Consider the following 19751-nt stretch of genomic DNA (forward strand, 5'->3'; position numbering starts at 1 on the left):
AGAGACGAGAAAGAGAGGTGTTCCAGACAGCTCTACGAGCTATCGTCCCGTTCGCCGGGATTCGAAGAGAGAGCGACATTCGAACAGCTGCGCCCGCTGGATTCGAATTCCAGACGCGGATAGTGGACAGGCCACACGCATCTCCGGCCCCGCGGGGAAGATATACACGCCCTCGCCTCGTTCTTACTGTAACCGACGCGACACACACGTGCTATACTCTCAGAAGCCGCTGAGAAAATCGGGGGACATGTATACGAGGGCGCGAAGGAAGAAACGAGGGACGTTTATGTAGACAAGCTCGTCCGGCAAGCCGACCCCGTCTCTCGCGTCATTCTCTTTCTTCCTCCTCTTCTCGATCACCCCTTCTTCTCCTCCTCCTTTTTCTTCTTCTTCGTCTGGTTGCTCGCTGATTCTTCTTGTCCCTTTGGTCCTCTTCTTCGCGGTCTCTCCTACATCGTCGTAACCGTTGTCGTGCAAGTTGGCATCTGCCCACGCCAAGAAGATCGCGACGAGTACAGCGGTAATACCACGTGGGTGTATATATCTCTCTCGCTCTCTCGTCCTCCCTCCCGGCGTTCCACGCCTCGCCACCTCCCCCTTTCGTACACATATTTATGGTATCCGAGAGCGGCGCGAACGGAGGCACTATTCCACGACGGCGGGTATACGCGTTTCGATTAGGTTTCACAGGATGGAGCAACACCGGGAATACCGAAAGCTGCTCCCGACCGAGCAACTATTTACGATATCCTTCGCCAGAAGCCGGAACCGTGGACGCGCCTCGGGTCGCTGGGAATTCTTATTTTTTGGTAACGCATCGCTTCGTGTTTCGCGGGCTTCTTGTTGGGACACGTAAGCTTTGGAACCGGGTGAACGTGTTCAGGTATTCGAAGTGTATATTTCAAAGATACTTTTATTGTGAAGCATAGAGCATGCTGTAACAGAAATATCTTTAAAAATTATGTACTGTAGATGATATTTCTTTCGAAGGAATTTGAAACACGCTAAAAGTCACAGTAATTGTCAGATCGGCTATAAATATTTCTGATTGATGTATGTATGCTATAGTAGTTTTCCGAACCGCAATTTAAACTGCAGTTCTCCCGCAACGAACTCCCGTTGCAATCACGACAAAAAGTGAGCAATAAAAATTCATAAGTGTCGAGGCACACGCGGAACGCAGCGCACGCAAAAACTAACATAGATTCGAATACCTGTCGATACCTATTTCCCAAATAATCGTGAGAAACGATCGACAAACCAGAACCTGAGAAAATTCCAGTCAACCCACCAGGCTCGTTTTTCTAATCGAGGACGTTCGCCCACGGGTAACGTTCGCCGTCCTACAGTTCTCGAAGGATTTCTCCCACAATCCGACGTTCATCGAAACCGAGCGCACCGTCGAGTCCCCGATTGTCAGCGACGATGCCTTTCACCCGCGATCGCCGTCGTTCGGCATCCAACATACACGAGAAACACAAATCGTGCGTGAAAAACCACGTTGGTGTCCAAGACGTGTTCACCCGAGGCGCCGAAACAGCGTTGCGAGCGGGACCAAAGAGTTGGCAGCCCGCGGCGGCGTTTTGCGGAAAATCGCGTTAGGCGATACACGGGGCGGAACAGATCGCGCGGGTTCCGTGACAAGGAAGAGGGGCCATCTTTAAATATAATCGTTGATACCGATCGATCAGCCACCGGGGATTCTGAAACACGCACGAAGAGGAGGGACGGGCGAAAAGAGACGGAAAAGAGGGTGGGAGAGACTGGGTTGCGCGAGAAAATGAACGGTCATTTATTCGAGAGACAAATAGCCCGTGGAACGAGCAAAGAAAACGCGATGGCTGATGTTACGGGACCAGGGGAGAGACGTTGAAGAGCCCCGCTGGAAACAGAGAAAAAGGAACGGTTGGAAGGGGGAGTTAGGGACGACGATAGAAGAAACAGAAGAAATAAAGCTGAAGAGCGAAACGCACGAGCATCGGCCGCCGGTCTGCTGCTGGTTCACGGGACTCGCGCACGCGAGTAGAAAGCGAAAGGGGCCGATGAAAAGCAATCTGTACGTTTGCTTTCCGTGCGAGTCAATGGCATAGTTGCCGGAGAGCGCCGAGATTAGTCCATAGCCGGGCTCTGCCCTCGTTAAGGAAGGCAGTAACACACTGTAATCGGAATGGTATATCGCGGCTACCGTAAGCAGACCGGTATACGGGCAGAACCAGACAACGGACACACCGTCCACGGACAGACGAGTGCACGTACTCCATGGGTATCTCGTTACATTGTTCCTGAAGCGCGTGTGTTGCGCGCGGAATCGACCGTGCGCCAATTTAAATAGATACTTAATATAACGTCGTCGTTCGACGTAAAAGGCGAGTCTCCGAAAGAAGCGAGAGGGGCACGCCGCCGAAATGGCGGCACTTCGGGATAAAGGCTCAATGGTTGCCTCTCCGCGTCGGAAACTCGATTTTCGCGGGGCCGGAGAATTAAAAATACGCCGGGGCTTAACTGTGCGCCGTAGCTCTCGGTAAAAGTTCCGCGGCGTTTCCACTCTTCTGCTCTCTTTTTTTTGCCCCTCTCGCGTAGAACGTATACGTTCCGGCTGTATTGTTTCTCTATTTTCCTCCGGGTCACCAACTCCTGCGTCTCGACTCCACTTTTAGCGCGAATTAAGCCGGCACACGCTGCCGGAAGTGGAAAACGGGAGGAAGAGACAGAGGGAAAAGCAGAGGGGCGAAGACCGGTGAAAAACGGGTCACATTTTACTCGCGCAACGAGGAAGCAACGTATTTCTCGAAAAACCAGTTGGCAACCGCGGAGAATTCGAATTCGAGGGGAAATCGGAAACGATGGAAAGACAAGATCAAGAGGGGGTAAGTAGCCGGGTGTTCGAGTCGAAGGAAAGGAATGACGCCCGAAGCGGCAACCCTTATCTAATTAGTTCCTTCGAGAAGCATGAAATCCCGCGACTCCCAAACTCGACTCGTAAACGGCATGGTCTCGTTAAAACGACGCTCACTGTTCCGAGGGCGCTTCGGGCTAATTGTCATCCTCCCGCCCAGACGAACGATAAATTCCCACCGGGCGCGCCATCGCATCGCCGGCATCCTACTACCGTACCGCACCGCACACACCGCATTTCGTCTAGACTTCTAGCCGTCGATCAGAAGACGCGTCGAACCGTTCGAGCTGCTGTCGACGCCGCGCCGAGTTTGGGATGCCGGTCTTGATCCGGGTTCTAAGCTTCGACATCCGGGCAAAACGAGTGCTGAGAGAGAAACCGCTCGGCTAACAAGCGGAGATTTCACAGGCGTCTGCACAAACAGAGCTGCGAATCTGCGGGGATCTTCGCCGAGCGTCTGCGACCACCGATTCCGGGGTTAACCGACGATTCATTAAACGCAAGCAAATTATCCGCGAACGTTCACGCAGGGCTTTGTTATTTGGCTTCTTTCGCTTTCGATGACGAATGTAGGGAGGCGAGGAAGAACGAAACCGGGCCGCGGGACCGTTCAATTAAGAACGTGGAACGGGATTTCATTGTACGAAGCCGTGGAGACCGATAATTGCTCACATTTGTCAAATTCCCCGGTTACGACATTCGCGGAAATAACTGTTGGCGGAGCGTCTAGACTAACAAGCGCCGAGAGACTGGTAGCGAGAGAGAAAGGAGGAAGACAGTCGCGAGCGCAAGCACAGAGAGACGATGGCGAGGAACGAGCGGAGCGTATGCGCGCGCGAAGATCTGGATCCTTTCATACGTGCGGCGCGGGGTTGACGGTTGGCCGCACGATCTACTCATTAGGCGACGGTTCTTCCCTCCTCCGACTGTAATATTCATCAACCGCTGCGGGATCGGCCGCGTTCGGGGGGAACGAAAGGAGAGCGACGGATTCAGATTAAAAGGGAGATTTATCTTGAAGAAACGACCGGGCTCGACTATCGCCTCACGGCCTGACTCTTAATTGTCCGTGACGAATCCGAGGACGTCGGGGGCGAAGTTACTCCGACTACGACCAATTACGCCTACCTGGTCGCTGGAAACTTTGTTCGCGTGTCTTTTTTTCGTCTTGTATGGAATGCAACATGTATTGCGAAGTGGATGAGGTATAATCTCATGTATAATGGATGTGTAATATTATGCAACCAGTAATTCGCGTAGGCGTGTGAACATCGTATATTTAATTAAAATCATTTCCACGCGGTTCTTTAATTTCTGTCGTTAATGAAATAGTTTCATTGTCACAGGCTTAGGAAAATTGTTGATTCGTAAACTGAAGAATATTTCAAATCTTCTCATGATTCCAAGTAGAAGTGATATAAAAGTCTATACATTCCATGTTAACAACGCTTCAGTATCCTTAATGTATCAGCACGGTTCGTTAATGGAATTCGAATTCCAAGAGACTTCAAGCGACAAACGCACGGACGTGTAACAGGAATATAACACGAGACCGCAAAAAGACTAAACGATGTTAGCACGAAGAACAGCGTAGAACATTCAAAGATCCTTTTTACCGAAGACTGACAAAACATTATTCGACCATTTGAAATTCATCGTGCAATCGAGAATCACGTCCGCCATTCGTTGCAAGCCGCCTCGCGCGCACGGAGTACGTAATTCACGGCGTTTTTCGATTAAGATAACATTCTCCCGGTGAAAAAGGAACGCTCATTAAATACCAACGCGCTGAGCGAATAAACATTCCGCAGGTTTAGGGGTGGTGAACGTTCTCGTTCGCTCGCCAGTTCTCGCGCGCGCGTATCGTTGGACAGAAGGAGGAAAGAGTTCGTTAAAATCGCGCGATTTCAAAGTGGATAATTTACCCGAGGAAAGAACTCGTGGGGAAAGGTGAAGGAGAAGGGAGTGGAAAAGGGAAAAGGTGAAAGGGAAAGAAAAACGGGAGAAAAGAAATACGTTGCGATTATAAGCACGCTCGCACGTGAATACGGGTCGTCGCGGAGCGTTATATACACGTTTATCCTCTCTCGCTCTCTGCCCCGCTTTGCCTCATTGAACCGCATACTTCGAATGATTTCCATAACGAGCACCGCGCCGCGCGACGAGAGTTCGACAAATTTATTTATTCGACTTTGCCCCGTTCAGCGTGTCCCACCCTTTCCACCCGGTTCCACACCCTTGCACGCCCGCGCGTTCGGTACACGCGTCCTCGCCGCCCTCCCTCCCTCTCTCAATTTGCACAGGCGCGCGTTTATTTGCACGCAGGAACGCGATCGAGACAATTAAAAAGTAATTCCTGAAATGCCGAGAGTGTATTACGCGCGTTGCGCGATCCCGAGGAGAGTTTTCGTGAACGGGGTGGTGGTATCGCGGTCGCGACCGCTCCCGTTGATTGTGATTTAATTATTAATTCGTTTATAACAACACTAATAACGAAACGATTGCGTCGTTAACGCCGCCCGACACGCGCTAATTACAATGAAAAATCTATACACGACGGAAAGCGGATTAAGGGGCGCGTTCACCGTGGCGAGAAATCGATACAGGTTTCACGTACACTTTCGAAGGGGATGATTCGAGAAAATTAAAATAACTGAGCATATCTTAACCAGTTAACTGTGTTCGACGAGTATGCCTGTCATTTTGAAACCTAAATTAACATAAATTTTTCTAACAATCAATTATTTATCAAATGAACACGTGATTCTTGTTCATTCTGTTTCTATTCTTTATTTTAATATGTATTAGATGCATTTTTCCTACGTTCGACGCTTATATTCGTCATTGCTTAATTCTATTACATATCTCACGAGAGATTTAGAAAAAACAAGTCTATGATATACCGCTTGATGTATTGCTGTTAGGATCTAGAGACATTCACTTCGATCCTTTTCTCATAATTTAACGACCCAAAGATTATCTGAGAAGGGTGGAAAACCACTTTACATTTTCGCCGTAGTTACGCATCCCTTTTCACTCGTTCTCTTTTCAGTCGCGCTCGAATAGTGTCACACAATTTCCCCGTTTAAAGGGACGCCGGAGCAGCAATAATACCTCCGCGACTCAGCCTTAAAGTTTCCTCGTTAGGCGAGCACGGTGGCGAGCGAGGAAGCTGCGAGTTCTTCCGCGAAAGACGAGAGGAAATCTCGCGACAATGGACGATCGATGGTTTCTCCGCGCGAATCGGCGTTACGCGAGAAGCCAGGAAACACTCGAGTTCGCGACGTAGAGAAGAAAGAAGGGATTGCTCGCGACCACTCGACTGATCCATCGAGCGATCTCGAAATCACGTCGTGAAGAGCACAACGACCGAGTTCTTGACGGCTTCAACGAGCCGTCTCTCTCCCTTGACTCGGCCGGTGCCTCTTGACCGTTCGGCCGCGACGATTCACGAATTAGTAGGCACTCATGGGAATGCAGCGCGATTACAACCATGTAAATGTGTCCTCGAGAAGCGGACTGGTTTTGCAGCAACCCCTCCACAGGGGGAACAACGAACCGTGCACGGTTTATTGTTGCACCCGCCGGAACGAGCTTTTAATTCCGGAGTTTCTTGATCGCGAGCGGAACAATAACGTAAAAGGGTTATGTTACTCATTGTACGAAAGTCGTTCGCACAATGCCAGCACGCCTCTGACACGTCAAACCGTAATGAACGTACAATGATACACAAATAACGTAATTCCAGTGATTCTTTGACCGCCCCGCTCTGGGGCTTGCAGACGTTTTTAAGCGCGATATCCTGCGAGACACAACATGGAGTGTTCCATTTAGCTCGAGTGCCTTAAGCGACTCTTTTCCTTCGTAATAGGAAAACGTGATGCGGTTTGAAAGGGCAAATATTTCTCTCGTGGTCACACTTTCCGAGGTATTCGAAGGAATTTTATAATCTTTGAAAATGAAATTCAATTACCTTCTAAGTCTGATTTGAAATATTCTTTGATCTGTATACTCGGAAGGGCTGGTATAATATTTAACTTCTAAATATTGATTAACACCTAACAGAAAATTTTGGAAAATATAACTTATATGAGTACCATTACCACTAGGACAAGCGGCATTAGGTAACAGTAACACGGTTTCGTTCTCGTTGCGGAATAAAAGTAAAACGAAATGGCGACACGAATTAACCGGGGCAAGAGGGGCAAAAGGGACAAGAGTATTCGATATTTGCGGTAACGAGGGTCAACCTCTCAGCGAGAAGGAGCCCGGCCTGGTTACATCGCGTGAACTGGGTCGTCTAAGTACGAAGAGCCTTCGTCCCGCGATCGGATCTCCTCCAATTTAATTCTCCATTTTCTTAATAGCGTCCGACGGTAACGACTCAGCGTCACGGTACCCGTGGCCGGCTCTCGAATAACCGTGCCGCGCCTGGGAAAGTGAAAAATCGTTCGAGATTTAACGCGTGGAATCCGGGGTAACAAATGCGGTTAATTGTTCAAGCCCCGAGGCGACGGACGAACGGAGATAAAACTGGCCGTACGCGTTTTGTCGAACCCAGGACGAACAAAAAAAAAGGAGCACCGGAAAGGAAAGAACAAAACGCTATCTTCACGAAAGCATCTGCGTTACCAGGCGACGGATCCGGAGGGAAAGGGCGAATGAAGGGTATAAATGACGGACAATTTAATATTTTACCCCTTCGCGGCGCAGCCGACCGCCGTTATCTCCCTAGGTACCGCGAGGAGCCGGATGAGAGCAGATAGGGTGACGGAGCGACCAGCAACGCTCGGTGTCCTCCGCCCGAAACGAGGCGACTATAAATATACACCAGAAGAGGCATAATATAATTATCTGCGTGATATATGGTCGGCGCTCGTCCATTTCTTAGCGGCAGCATTTGTCATCTAGCGCGGATGACACGGTCGATCTGTTAGCTTTATAGTTTACACGGCCAGGACATTTGGCTTTAAGCTTCCACTAAAAAAAGCAGATGAGAGATACCGAGGACAGATCGTCCTCGGAATTTCCCGTCGAAACGTTTAATAAAACGTTTATTTCCGTAGCGAGAATTTCAGCCGGCGCGCGCAGCTTACGCAGTAATTTTTCCGAGCTCCTCGTGAATAAACATTTTACCGCCATCGCGCATCTCGGATCCGCCGGCGCGGAATGATATTTCAAAAATCGTTCCCCGTTCTCCGAAAAACGATCGCGACGAGTTCGTCCCACTCTGAAATATAGTAAAAAAAAAAACCCCGCTACTGGGGTTATTTTCTATTTGAAGATGAAGAAATAAATAGAACGATGGAAAAAAAGATAGGAGTAAACAGGGAAACAAGGAATATGAGATGCGGTGTGACCCGCGCGCGCACGCGAGCGTTAACAACGTGTCCGAATAACATCGGTTCCCATTAAGGGGTGCAATCACAACGTTCATCAAAGGTAACGAGCCGATACCGCGAGTCTGTCCTCCTTTTTTCCCGGCCGTTTCGTCCACTTGTCGGACCGAAAAATGGGGGGTGTTACATCGAACCGCCGCGAGGATCGATAGCTCTCTCTCCCTCGCGATATACCAATATTCAATTAATCATTTTAGTTCATACCGAGAGGTTTCGCCGGGCGACAAAAGCGTGAATCGATGGACACCGACGAAGCGTGACGGAACGGGCCAGACAATACGTTTTCCACCGATGAAATTTCTGCGAACCAAAGCTATCACACCGCCCTTTTTCCCTTTCTCTCTCCCTCTTTCATTCATTCTCTTTTTCTTTCTCTGTCATCGATGTCGTGCAATTTCAATTTCGAATTAGCAAGTCAAAGGGAACCAACGGAGTTTTCGAGCTCGTTCCTGCCGCCATCCGAACACCGGGTCGCAATTAATTATCGTGTTGTGAATTTTATGGGCTACGAAACGCGGGATGTTGCCGTAGAGGGAAGACAATGTTTGCTTTCCGTTTTTGGTCCGAGCGATTAGAAATTTGCTTACGACGATGAATATCGATGTCGGAGTGCAATTAAGTAATTGGTAGACGCGTATTCTCAAATTTGTTCATTAGTGTCTACAGAAATGATTTTTAAATTCAAGTCGGTTCAGCATTTTTTCCTCGGTGATTTCGCACCCTACGTATAAATGTAGCCTCCGATGTTTGTTTGTTACTCAATCATGTAAACGCTAATTGATGGATCAACTAGAAATTCTGCGTATAGGCGAGCAACGGGTTGGTTTAATATACAGGTCATCAAGCATCCCCAATTTCAACCCGGTTCCCACGGGAAATCCGAAAAACTGCACGGTCGAAAAGGAGCACAGTCGCATGTACACTAGATTATATAATTAGCTGTATAAATTAATTCTGCGGCTCTAGTTTCATGCTCACATATTATCACGCAACTTAGTTCAAATTTGTATAGACGGATTTAGAATGACAGTCGCTACGCCAACTATACTTCCACAGTAAAATCAATAGTAATTCCGTTTCGTATACGCAAATATTCGTTCCCGAATCAGTTTCAAATTTCACTCGACAAATCCCCGAAATAATTCACTCGGTAATATTCCAGCGCACGCGTCTCGAAATCCGCGAGACATCCCCGGCGGGGCGAAGAAACGAAACACGAAGCGTATTTACAGATTTCTATTCTCGCGGAAAATCTGGAACGAATCCGCAAAGCTTCGGTCGCTATTCCATTTTCGCGAAACGAGAGCGCGCTGGATATCCGCATCCATTGAAAGCGATTCGGGTAAAAAAAAAGTAAAAAAAAAAGAGGGCAAAAAAAAAGGGAAAATAAAACGAGACACGCGTGCCGTTTTCCCACTCCTCCCCTGCCGGAAAAGCGTCGGTGAACGCGAGAGCGGCGAGCTAGCGCGGGAGGGGACGGTTCGTTGCGCCATAATTGGTCGCAGAAAGCGAAAACATCGAATGACCCATGGGACCGTGTTTCGAAATTAGCAAGTCAAAGCGCGATATGCTTTCCGCGAACGCCGGCCCACCTCCGCCCGCCGTCATTCTCCGCTGCGGCGCGTATAATGCGCGCCCGTGGCGTGGGTCGCGACGAAATGATGGTTTTCGGGGCGCAGCTTAATCCCGTCGTCGCCGTTCCCCAAATTGCCGGGTTCCGCGGGGTCCGCTCGCGACTCCGGGCCGCGCCCGTAATTTGTAAGCGCGCCTTGGTCCCGGTCGCCCGTATAAATTCCCCTCTTCCCGTTCGGGGTCATCGTTGCCATGGCGCGCCCTTCCCTCGCCGTCGTCTTCGGCATTTCCATGACGAAATTACAGATCCACGACGCCCGTGGAACTTCGTTTTCTCTCCATTAGCATTCTTTCCGACTGTCATTACACCCGATGCCGATTCCCGGCCCCCGGCTGGAATTTAAAGGCAATTAACACGCGCCACGGGGGGACGCCCGCGCCGAGGGCCGACGTGGGCGTGTGCGTGCCACGGCGGAATCTTCTTACCGCGCGAGACACGCTTCGATCAGAGCGCGGGACGTTTCGATAAAACCGGTAAATTCTTTCACGTGAACGCGAGACTAGAGATATGCGACTCGCCGACCGAGATTTCTCGATCATTGCGCTGTATATTACGGCGTTACGCACTGGGAATGCGATATCGCGTCTGTTTTCTCTCTCGAGGTTACCCTTTGAGATTGGGAATCTGCGTGAACGCGGTTCGAAAATTGGATTCGGACTTTTGTTTCAAGTATTTGGGAACAGCAGGAAGTTTATGCAAATGGAGGTTGTTGCAATCGTGTTTGGGGGAATCGGTGTGAAATGAATTCCTGTGTTCTTCGCGAATGGCTTCGGTAAATTGATAATGGTATATTATGGTGTTAAATTAATATTGATGTCTGCGAGAGACTATTGCGCATTATATCAAAGCTGTCGGTTTTTACAGCTGCACGTAAGTACAGATTCAGTGTAAAATTGATTGTAGATTATGTGAACAATGGGGCTTCGTTAATACTATTCATGAGCTGTATACAGTTTAGTAATGGGTATTACGCGAACATCATCGAGGAGTATAGCGTCAGATAAATACAGATTTGCAGTGGACATGGTATTAATATAAATACTCGGACAGAAGTGATGTGACGTTGATGCGATTACCAAATTGAAACACGGCAGCATCGCGCTCCAGGTTAATAGAGATCATTTCGCTCGAAAATGAAAAACTAGTTGTCTGCCGATTTTATGCGCCCGATATATCTGGGGCGGGCGCGAATGTTCACGACGCGATAACACAAAAATTGTAATGGAATATAACAGACTTTTAACTTCTTTTCAATCTCGCCAAATTTTTGACACGATAAATCAATTTCCGTTTAACCTGTAGTTTAATAAAACATTCGAATGTACGGAAATTTTCAATATTTGCCGCGAGACCATTTAGCGAACAAAAAAAAGGCCGCCCAACGTTCGTTTATTTTTATTATCAGCTGCAACGTTCACGAGAAAATTAATGAAACGAAGTCGTACGAATTCGTCGATTTCCGTTGTTCCGGAAAGAATCGGAAACGTTGGAAAACCAGTGCGAGCGTGCGCATTCTACTCGCAGAAATCGACCGTCAATCGACGGAACGGAAGCGTGCACTTAACGAGAATAGGGAAGCAAAGTTTACTTCGGATTAGGATAATTGGGAAGCGGGTGTCGCGCGGCGAGCTGTCGATTGCAGGCTAGTAGAACAGATTTCGCTTGTTGGAATTAGCGAGCTCTGCTAGGCTGATTATATTAGCGTACGTGTTAATCAGGGTAGCCGATGTTGCTTTACATTCTGACCCTAATCACCGGGCAAAATCAACGTCCGCCGGCAAGGAGGAAATGAAGAGGACGAAGTATCTGTTGAAGGGAACCAATTGAATTGTGCTAATACCCGGCCCGACAGGCGTACTTGGCACACGCACTCGCTCACTCCCAGCAATGCCAACTATGGTAATACGGGGAACGCCGTAAACGGGCCGCGAACAGGCACCTACGAACGGAAACACGGATAAAACGCGTGATTTGTTTACTCGTCAGAGAAACGGAGAGAAAAAGAGAGAGAGAGAGAGAGAGAGAGAGTGCGCGAGAGAAAGACCAGACGTTCCCAGTCGAGAAAGGGAAGCGCTCGAACCATAGAATTAACATATGCTACGCTCGCGGCGGGATACCGTCGTCTACGAATTCGATTCTGAATGGGCTATACACCTCGGATCATCTGTAGCAGGATGAAATATCATTTCTCGTGACAATTGTGCTTCACAATGGCCCCCTTTTTATGGCTCTTATAGTTAAGCTCCATTAATTATGCGGGTACACCGACGAGTCTGCGCTGATGTAGACACATATTTCACGATACTAACAGGTATTCGATAATTCTCGGAGAGATTATGGCCGTTTTTATAGAAAATATTGATCGTTTGTGTCTTGACGATACTTTAAAGTACCATTCGTATTAAAATTTTATTAAATATAAATCGAATATATACAGTAGAGTGTTTGGATATCCAGCTCCATTTAATTTGAAGTAGTACCCATTTAGAAAACAGTGCTGCTGTCTCGAAACACCCACAGAAACGATTCCACGTATATGCCTCGTACCGCGTACATATATTCTACATTCCAAGTGTCGCCTGGGCGTCAATAAAATTCTCTGGAATGCGCACGGAACGGGAGTACACAAGCGCGAAATAATTTAATTCCAGATAACGTTCACGTAAGTATACAATTGTTGCCCGAGAAAGTGGCAGATCAAAGAACTCGGCCGGGCTCAGCGGAGAGGAGAAAAAGGGGCACGCCGCGCGGCTCGTTCGCACCGAGGCCGTTTAATTTATTAGCGGCATAAAATAAGTGAGATCGATACGAGGCGCGAAATCTTACGCGCGGATATACAAGATCATATCGCGTGGCCGGCAAAACGAGAATTCGCGTGAGCGTGCTATCCCGTCGGGAATGGTTCCACGCGAACGCACACCTAAACACACAAACGTACGCATACATGAACCGATATCTCGCGTCCGCTTATCTATCCCAGGGATTTAGACTTGTGACCTAACGATCCAACTCCTTCGAAGCTCGCACCGGTACGTGTTTAACATCATTATCCAGGGTCTCACGGCCACGCGGAACGCCGATAAACGGACGTACCAGAAACGTAAGCTGTGGAATAGCGTCGCGATGCAATACTTTCCATCTGTATTACACGTTATCGGCCGCATAATGCAGGATAAACCGCGTTGCCCGTTGTTCACAGGATGACAGTCTCAGTGTAACGCGAAAACCTAAATCGTTGGACCCGCGGAGCCGATAATCGTGCGAGGAATAACGCGAACGGCTCTCGCAATCAGGTCGGATTAGCGATCACTTCGATTCGGGGGTCCAGCCAACTGGCGTGGTACGTGACCACGGAACAACAGAGAAAAATACCAGAGCAGATTGCATTGCACGCCGAAGTCTCTCGCCTCCCGGAGCTGCCGAATTACTCGGAAGATTATGTTCGCCGGCAGCGGTCCGCAATGCACGCAAGCACACGGGAAGCGGTCGCTCCCGTTCTCGCGTGATTCCTTTAACGGAGGCGATGAGCGGGAAGCACGCGCGATCACGCGCGGCTACCGGGGAAGGAGAACGGATGGCAGGGAAGAAAGGAAACGTGGGATGAGACGAAAACGCGAAACAGGCTCGCGCCCGAGCCGAGGTGCCTTTGAGCTGGGTGGAACGGGAGGAACTTAAAGGAGATAGCCGGTAAAGATCCGAGCGACGTGGGACAACCAAGTAATGTATTGCCGGCGCGGCGACGCCGGTATCCGAGCCAGCCATCTCCAGGAACGACGGTCGGTTTCGCCTCGCGCGACAATCTTTTCTCACTTTGCGAGGAGAAGGGAAGAAGAAGAAGCCATCCCTCAACTTATGGAAATTCGCCCGCCGCCTCTCCGCCGAAACTTCCGAACTGCTGCCGTCGTTGTTGCTGATGTCGCGCGACGAGCAACCGTTGCTGCTCGCTGCCGAGAACTCCGGGGCCGTATCGAAACACGGCGACGGAGCTCGCGCGGTGCCGTTCTTTTTCCACGCGACCCGCGCCTCCCATACCCTTTCACGGTGTGAGTCGTGCGCGACGTAACAGGATGTAAGGACGCAAATGTTCCGCTAACTTTCGCGCGTCTCGTCCTCCGCGCGTCATGTATCCAGGCTGCGCGACGTCACCCCGTTGTACTGCCGCCCCGTTTTCGCGATACGTTTCTCGAAGTAGTTTGGAGGTAGAAGAGAGATAGAGAGAGAAAGAGCAAGTCGTTTCGACTGATTTATGACGGGCTTTCGGGGCGACACCGGCCGCCGCGACCATTTGTAACGGAACCGGGTGTTTAGATCGCGGTCGAATTTTCGGAGCGCGAGATTAAGTCGCGCGACCACGCGATCGTGTATTTAATTCGACCGGAAACGCGACGGATAATTAACTGTTTCGCTGTAAACCGCAGAAACGTTAATAATTGATTTTATTGTATAGAATAGTTTGCGCTTGATTGCTTGCGATTTTCGTTACGCTTTTGAAACGTTCCCAATATCAAAGGGCGCTGAAATGATTCGAAGATAAACGGGACTGTTCGTCGGTCCACAAGAATAAATGAATTCCCTATCTTTCGCTCGTTAAAACTGGAATGCCCACTCGATCTCGCGAGCAAACATCGCTCGGCGTTCCGTTCTTTGAAATCATGGCGCCAGCTTAATTTTCCGTAATTACCAGCGACGGGTTCCCTACGTTCGCTAGAATTTCTTCGTGGAAACTATTTGATAACGAGAAAGATCGTTCGCGGGACATTGTTCGAGGTGTAAGTTACAGGTGTCAGGAGAATGGAAATGGAAGGGAGTCTAGTGTATTTCGCGCATCAGAATTCATTAATGAAAAGGAGAAGAATTATGGAGACGCTCGCCCCGTAAATTGTTACAGCGAATCCCAACCGAAACTCCTTCCTAGAAGGTGGAAATTGATGTTTTCGGTGGCATCTAGAATTCACCGGTGACGCTTCTACGTTTCTCTTCTTCCCAGGCGCGTGGCCGCGAATAAAAATCTCATTTCCCTCATAAAGCAATACATCTCACCGCTTTTATACGCGGCGGCGCGCATGTATCACGTAACATCAAGATTACGGTATAAAAACGAACCTTCCGCCGAGCTTTTATTCCTCATCATTTCCGTGCCATATTTTTTATCGTGCCGCCACCCGCGATCGTTCTCCTTCGGCAGAGAGATACGCGGGAAGATGGTTTTCCTCGAGATTTACAGACATCCACGATATCGTTCGGAGCTGAACAGAGGGAAAGAGACAGAGAAGGAACCAGAGAGGGATACTTTCCGCCCCTCTCTTTTCTCCTTTCTCGATGGATACCGTGCAAAGAGTTTCATTCAAACTTTTCTTATTTCCGACTCTCGGTCGCACAACACGACAATGCTCTTAAATTCTCAGTCTTGCACGCTGGACACGGCCATTATACTTCGGGCGCTTCATAAGAACCGTTTGACCGGCCATAGTGAAATTAGGTCGCTCATCGCGCAAACGACGACCAGACCTCGCATACGTGAGAGTCACGTTACGCAGGATGTACGGCGTCCTGCGGCAGTGATTCTTAATAGAGGGGGCGATTAAGGCTTCCCTCTGTAGGATCCATAGCGTTCGTTCCAGTTTTAACGTTCCTTCGAACGATGTCATTATTATAATAACGTTTGGATGTTGGAGTACGTGTATGATTGATATTCATTGGCGATCGCCCATTAATTATTCGAATGCCACTTATGCATTCATGTATTTTGAACACTGAACGTGAAGTTCTTTCGGTCTCTTTTGTTAACAGATATATGTATTTTTGAGAATCACTCGGAAATGTTTCATAATCTTCTGCCATCTCATAACAGATACGATTCTTTTTTGTTTATGTTGCCCGAGTTCGGCTTCTTCGTCTTCAAAAATGATTTCTTATCGTTTTCACGGTCATAACGCTCGCTATCTAATCATAAAAATTTCCATGCGAGAAAAAACGGAACGTAATCTGAATCATAGCCGAGGCTAACCTCATTGGAACAAACCAGTGAGTCACCGTGGGTGCTGTCGGTTCAGAGCTCCGAGCAGCCCCTCTGTTTTTCTTTCAAATGATTCATATGCTTTCCTTCATCGATAGCTCGCTACTCGCCTACAGGTAAATCCAATATGCTCAGCGATTTCCTTTCGTTTCAAAGCAAACTTTTAATATTCGAAAGCAAACACTTAGCTGTAAGTACCAAACAAAACTAATCGCTTTTTAATTTCCGACCAGTCAAATCCATTTTTCCATTGCGCGCAGCGTTTCAAATGAAACTTTCGCGATTCGACATCGGTTAATAGAAATTCCGAAACAAACGAACCCCGATGTTTTTGAAAAGTTCTCGAAACCAGATTGCTTAGGAAATACTGCTCGGCCACGGGTCAATGTTTTGCAGTCAGTTCGATGAGTATTTTCCGCCGGTATCAAGATAAACATTCGCGGACCCAGTTTTTCTCAGGAGCGGCTTGATTGTGAAAATTCGAATTGCAAAAAACCCGCTGAATATTGGGGTGGCCGGAGCCGAAGGGATTCGAACGATATATTGCGTACGCAGCCAGAAGCGGCGTACGCAGATTAAGCATTCAACTCGTGAATAGGGAATTTTCAGAAGCAGCCCTCGAACTCCAGGAAATAGATCGAGTAAGTCGGCACTGTAATAGTTGCGAATTTAAAAATGCATCCATTCCAGGTGAAAATGAACATTTTCTAGATCATCCTTTTCATTCTTTTCTGTCTAATTAGTCCGTTAACAATCGTTTGCCTTTCATCTGCGAAAGTTTCTCAAGTGACTACGATGGCAAAAAACGCACTACGTAATTGACAGTACGCGCTGTCTCTATCCTTCTAATCATTACTATTTTAGTAGAGACACGTTAGATGATTCATTCAAGGATGCATCAATGAAAAGATTACTCAATGATGCGCGTGTTACATCATGTCAGTGTACGTTGGACATAGTTGTAGTTCACGCTGAGAGGAGTTCATACACGAATGCTAATTATTTCTGACATCCATGGGAATTTATTGAACTGTCATGACAGATCGTTCATCACGTAGTGACAGTAACAATAGCCGACATTACGAAGACAATTTAATCCTGTCCTTGCTGTTTGTAGCAATGCATTGAGTCTTAAATAGACAGTAATTGCCAGTAATTTCGAATACTTAGAATATCCTCGAAAAATGTATCCAACATCTACTGATCAACTCAATTATTCTCTTGTCATTCGTAACGCGTATTAATCCTTTGCCTTGTACCAACGAGGAAAGACTGTACTTTGCTCCAAAACAATGTAACAAATAAGTATTACCCATATAATTCCAACAAATGCATTCATAAGAACAATCCCGAAAGAAACCTATACTCAATTATCACACTTGATTCACTGATCAACCATCAGCCCGAAAACAGAAAACGTCAACCAGCGAAAAAGGCCGTGCACAACAGTCAGCAAAGACACCGATGCCGGTAAATATTGATCGTGTAAACCGACGAAACGTCACGGTGTCCCGCGACGAAAGTAAGTGATCGATTCCTTCCTCTACGCACGGAGGCTTCCGGCTGCCAGGTTGAGCGGATAAACTCGTGGGTCCGCTCCATTCCCGTAATAAACTGTTACGATTCGCCTTTCAATGATCGAAACCGTTCGGTGTCCGGTGGCCAGGCGATAAGCGAATCGCCGGGAAACTCGTTACGCGATCGAGCCCGATTACGCAGACGATAACACCGGCAGATATCCGCCGGGTCCCCGCCTATTTCGCGATTATTTCGGCGCGCGCGAGAACGCTTCTCCGCCTCGGCTCAGATAGCATCTTCGTCCCTGTCGACCGGCTCACCAGGGGACGGGAATAAAGACGCAAAAGGGTCTCCGGATAAAAGGATCGCGAGATGTCGGATACGTCCGGCTATCCGGGGCGAAATCGTGCGCCTTCCATTGCGACTAACCGGCTGGACGTCGCGTTCGAGGACGCGAGAGTAGAGGGACCGATCGACGACGACGACGTCGTCAAAGAGATTCCTCTCAGAGGATCCCCCATCCCCCGAAGAGTCTTATCTTTGTCACAAGTTTAGACGCAAGTGCACCGGGAAGCGAAGCCAGGGAGGCCGGGGAACGGAGTGTACACGTAAGAAGGGATGATCGAGATAAAACTCACCACTCGGTAGACGAAGTGTCGCGAAGTTGCTTGCCCCGTCGAGATCAGCGAAGCTTCTCGACCAGACTGACCGGAAGTGGAGGAAACGTTCGCCGGGTCCTCGTAGAAAGTACGAGGGTAAAGAAACAGAATGGAAAAACGAGAGGTACCGAGGGAAACTCCTCTCTCTTATCACTTTTTCAGCTTGCACCACTAACCGTGTCACTGTCACTCACTCCGAATCACTGGATAGAATCTCTCGAACGTGGTCCACAGTTTTTCCTTTCTATTCTCGTGGTATGCGCTGCAGATTACGATAGATAACGTGTAGTAAGTCGTGACAGATCAAGGGAAACCGTGAACTCCACGGATCGGAGCCCCAGCGCCGCTCCGAGGAAACTTGTCCCCGGTTTGTTTATGTCGCGTAGAATGCCGCGCTCGGGAGTCGACGTTCCCGTCGACGGAGGGCGAAGGTACACGACAGTTCCGTTGTCACTGGTAGGTGGTGTTCGATCAGAAGTTCACACTTGTAAATCGGCAGCGCGATGTTTCTAGTCACTGATCGGATAAGTCGCGCGTCGAGCGTACTTCGAATGAGCGCGATCGAACGTCGAAAATTCGCTTTGACTATTCGCCGGGATCGACGCACACGCTGAAACGTTACGATATCACAGTTATCGGACTGTGTCCCACTGCGCTCGACCGGCTCGGAAAACGAGGATTAAATCGAACCCGAGAGACAGCATGCAGGCCAACCGCACGGTACGGCTCTCGCCTGTGAACTGAATACCCGTCGCGACCTGAGGCCGGGACTCGACTGGTTTCTGCTAGGGAATCTCCCCACTCTTCGGTCTCTTCTCGCGCGACCCTAGGCACACCAACCCCCAGTCTAACCCTCTCTCCCTCTCTCTCTTTATCGCGCTTGCGGCACGCTCTGTTTCGCTCTCACTCTTTCTCTCTCCGTCCCTCTTCTCACACCCTAGTGTCCCCCTCAATCTCTCGCTCCCTCTCTCTCACTCTCTATCGCTCTACCCTTCTCGTTTCCTCTAGTCATCCTTTTGCCCTTACTCTCACCCTACCACGCTTCATTTCTTTTTCCCTCTTCGACTGTCTCTCTCCCGCTTGCATCCTATCCATCTATCCTTTTCCTCGCTATTCCAGGTTCCAACTGCCTAACGCCGACCCTTCACGTACGACCGAACGACCACCCTTTTCTTCGGTATATACCACACTCTCTCGTACCCTTTCCCCGAATACTTCTCTCCATCCCACTTCCCAGCTTTTTCTTATTTCCCCGCTCTGTCGTTCTTTCCCGCTTCCCCGCAGCTTTCTCTCTTCCACTCGTCATCTTTCTTTCCCCACCCCCTCGCGCGACGCGCGTTCTCACTTTTCCCCCCGAGGAACGGCCGCGCGACCGAGGTGCACCCTTTCCCAAGGACTTCCTGGATCCTCGTTCCCAGTCGGTCCGGTCGGTTCTTTCAGGAAAATATTTTCGGCGCTCGGTTACAACCCTTGCGAGAGAGCTCGGTCGACTCGATTCCGCCTGTCGCCGCTTTTCGAACGACCAAGTGATCCTGGCCGCACATGCTCGCCATTTCGAGCACGACCATTCTTCTAGGATCATGGGTAAGAAAAAAAGAGGAGATTGGGGGCGGGGTTTGGAAGTCAGCGG

The 19751-nt window shown here is 48.9% G+C and overlaps 1 protein-coding gene across 1 annotated transcript in view; it reads right to left on the reverse strand.

Moving 5' to 3' along the window:
* olf413 (DBH like monooxygenase olf413) overlaps positions 1 to 18882 on the reverse strand; it is a 206636-nt gene extending 187754 nt beyond the window's left edge. The window contains exon 1 of the mRNA XM_031985470.2: positions 18101 to 18882. The gene's annotated coding sequence lies outside the window, so the exon portion shown is untranslated. The remainder of the gene's footprint in view (positions 1 to 18100) is intronic.
* Between the last annotated feature and the right edge of the window lie 869 nt (positions 18883 to 19751).

Source organism: Nomia melanderi, chromosome 5 (genome assembly GCF_051020985.1).
Source record: "Nomia melanderi isolate GNS246 chromosome 5, iyNomMela1, whole genome shotgun sequence".
Lineage (NCBI taxonomy): Eukaryota > Metazoa > Arthropoda > Insecta > Hymenoptera > Halictidae > Nomia > Nomia melanderi.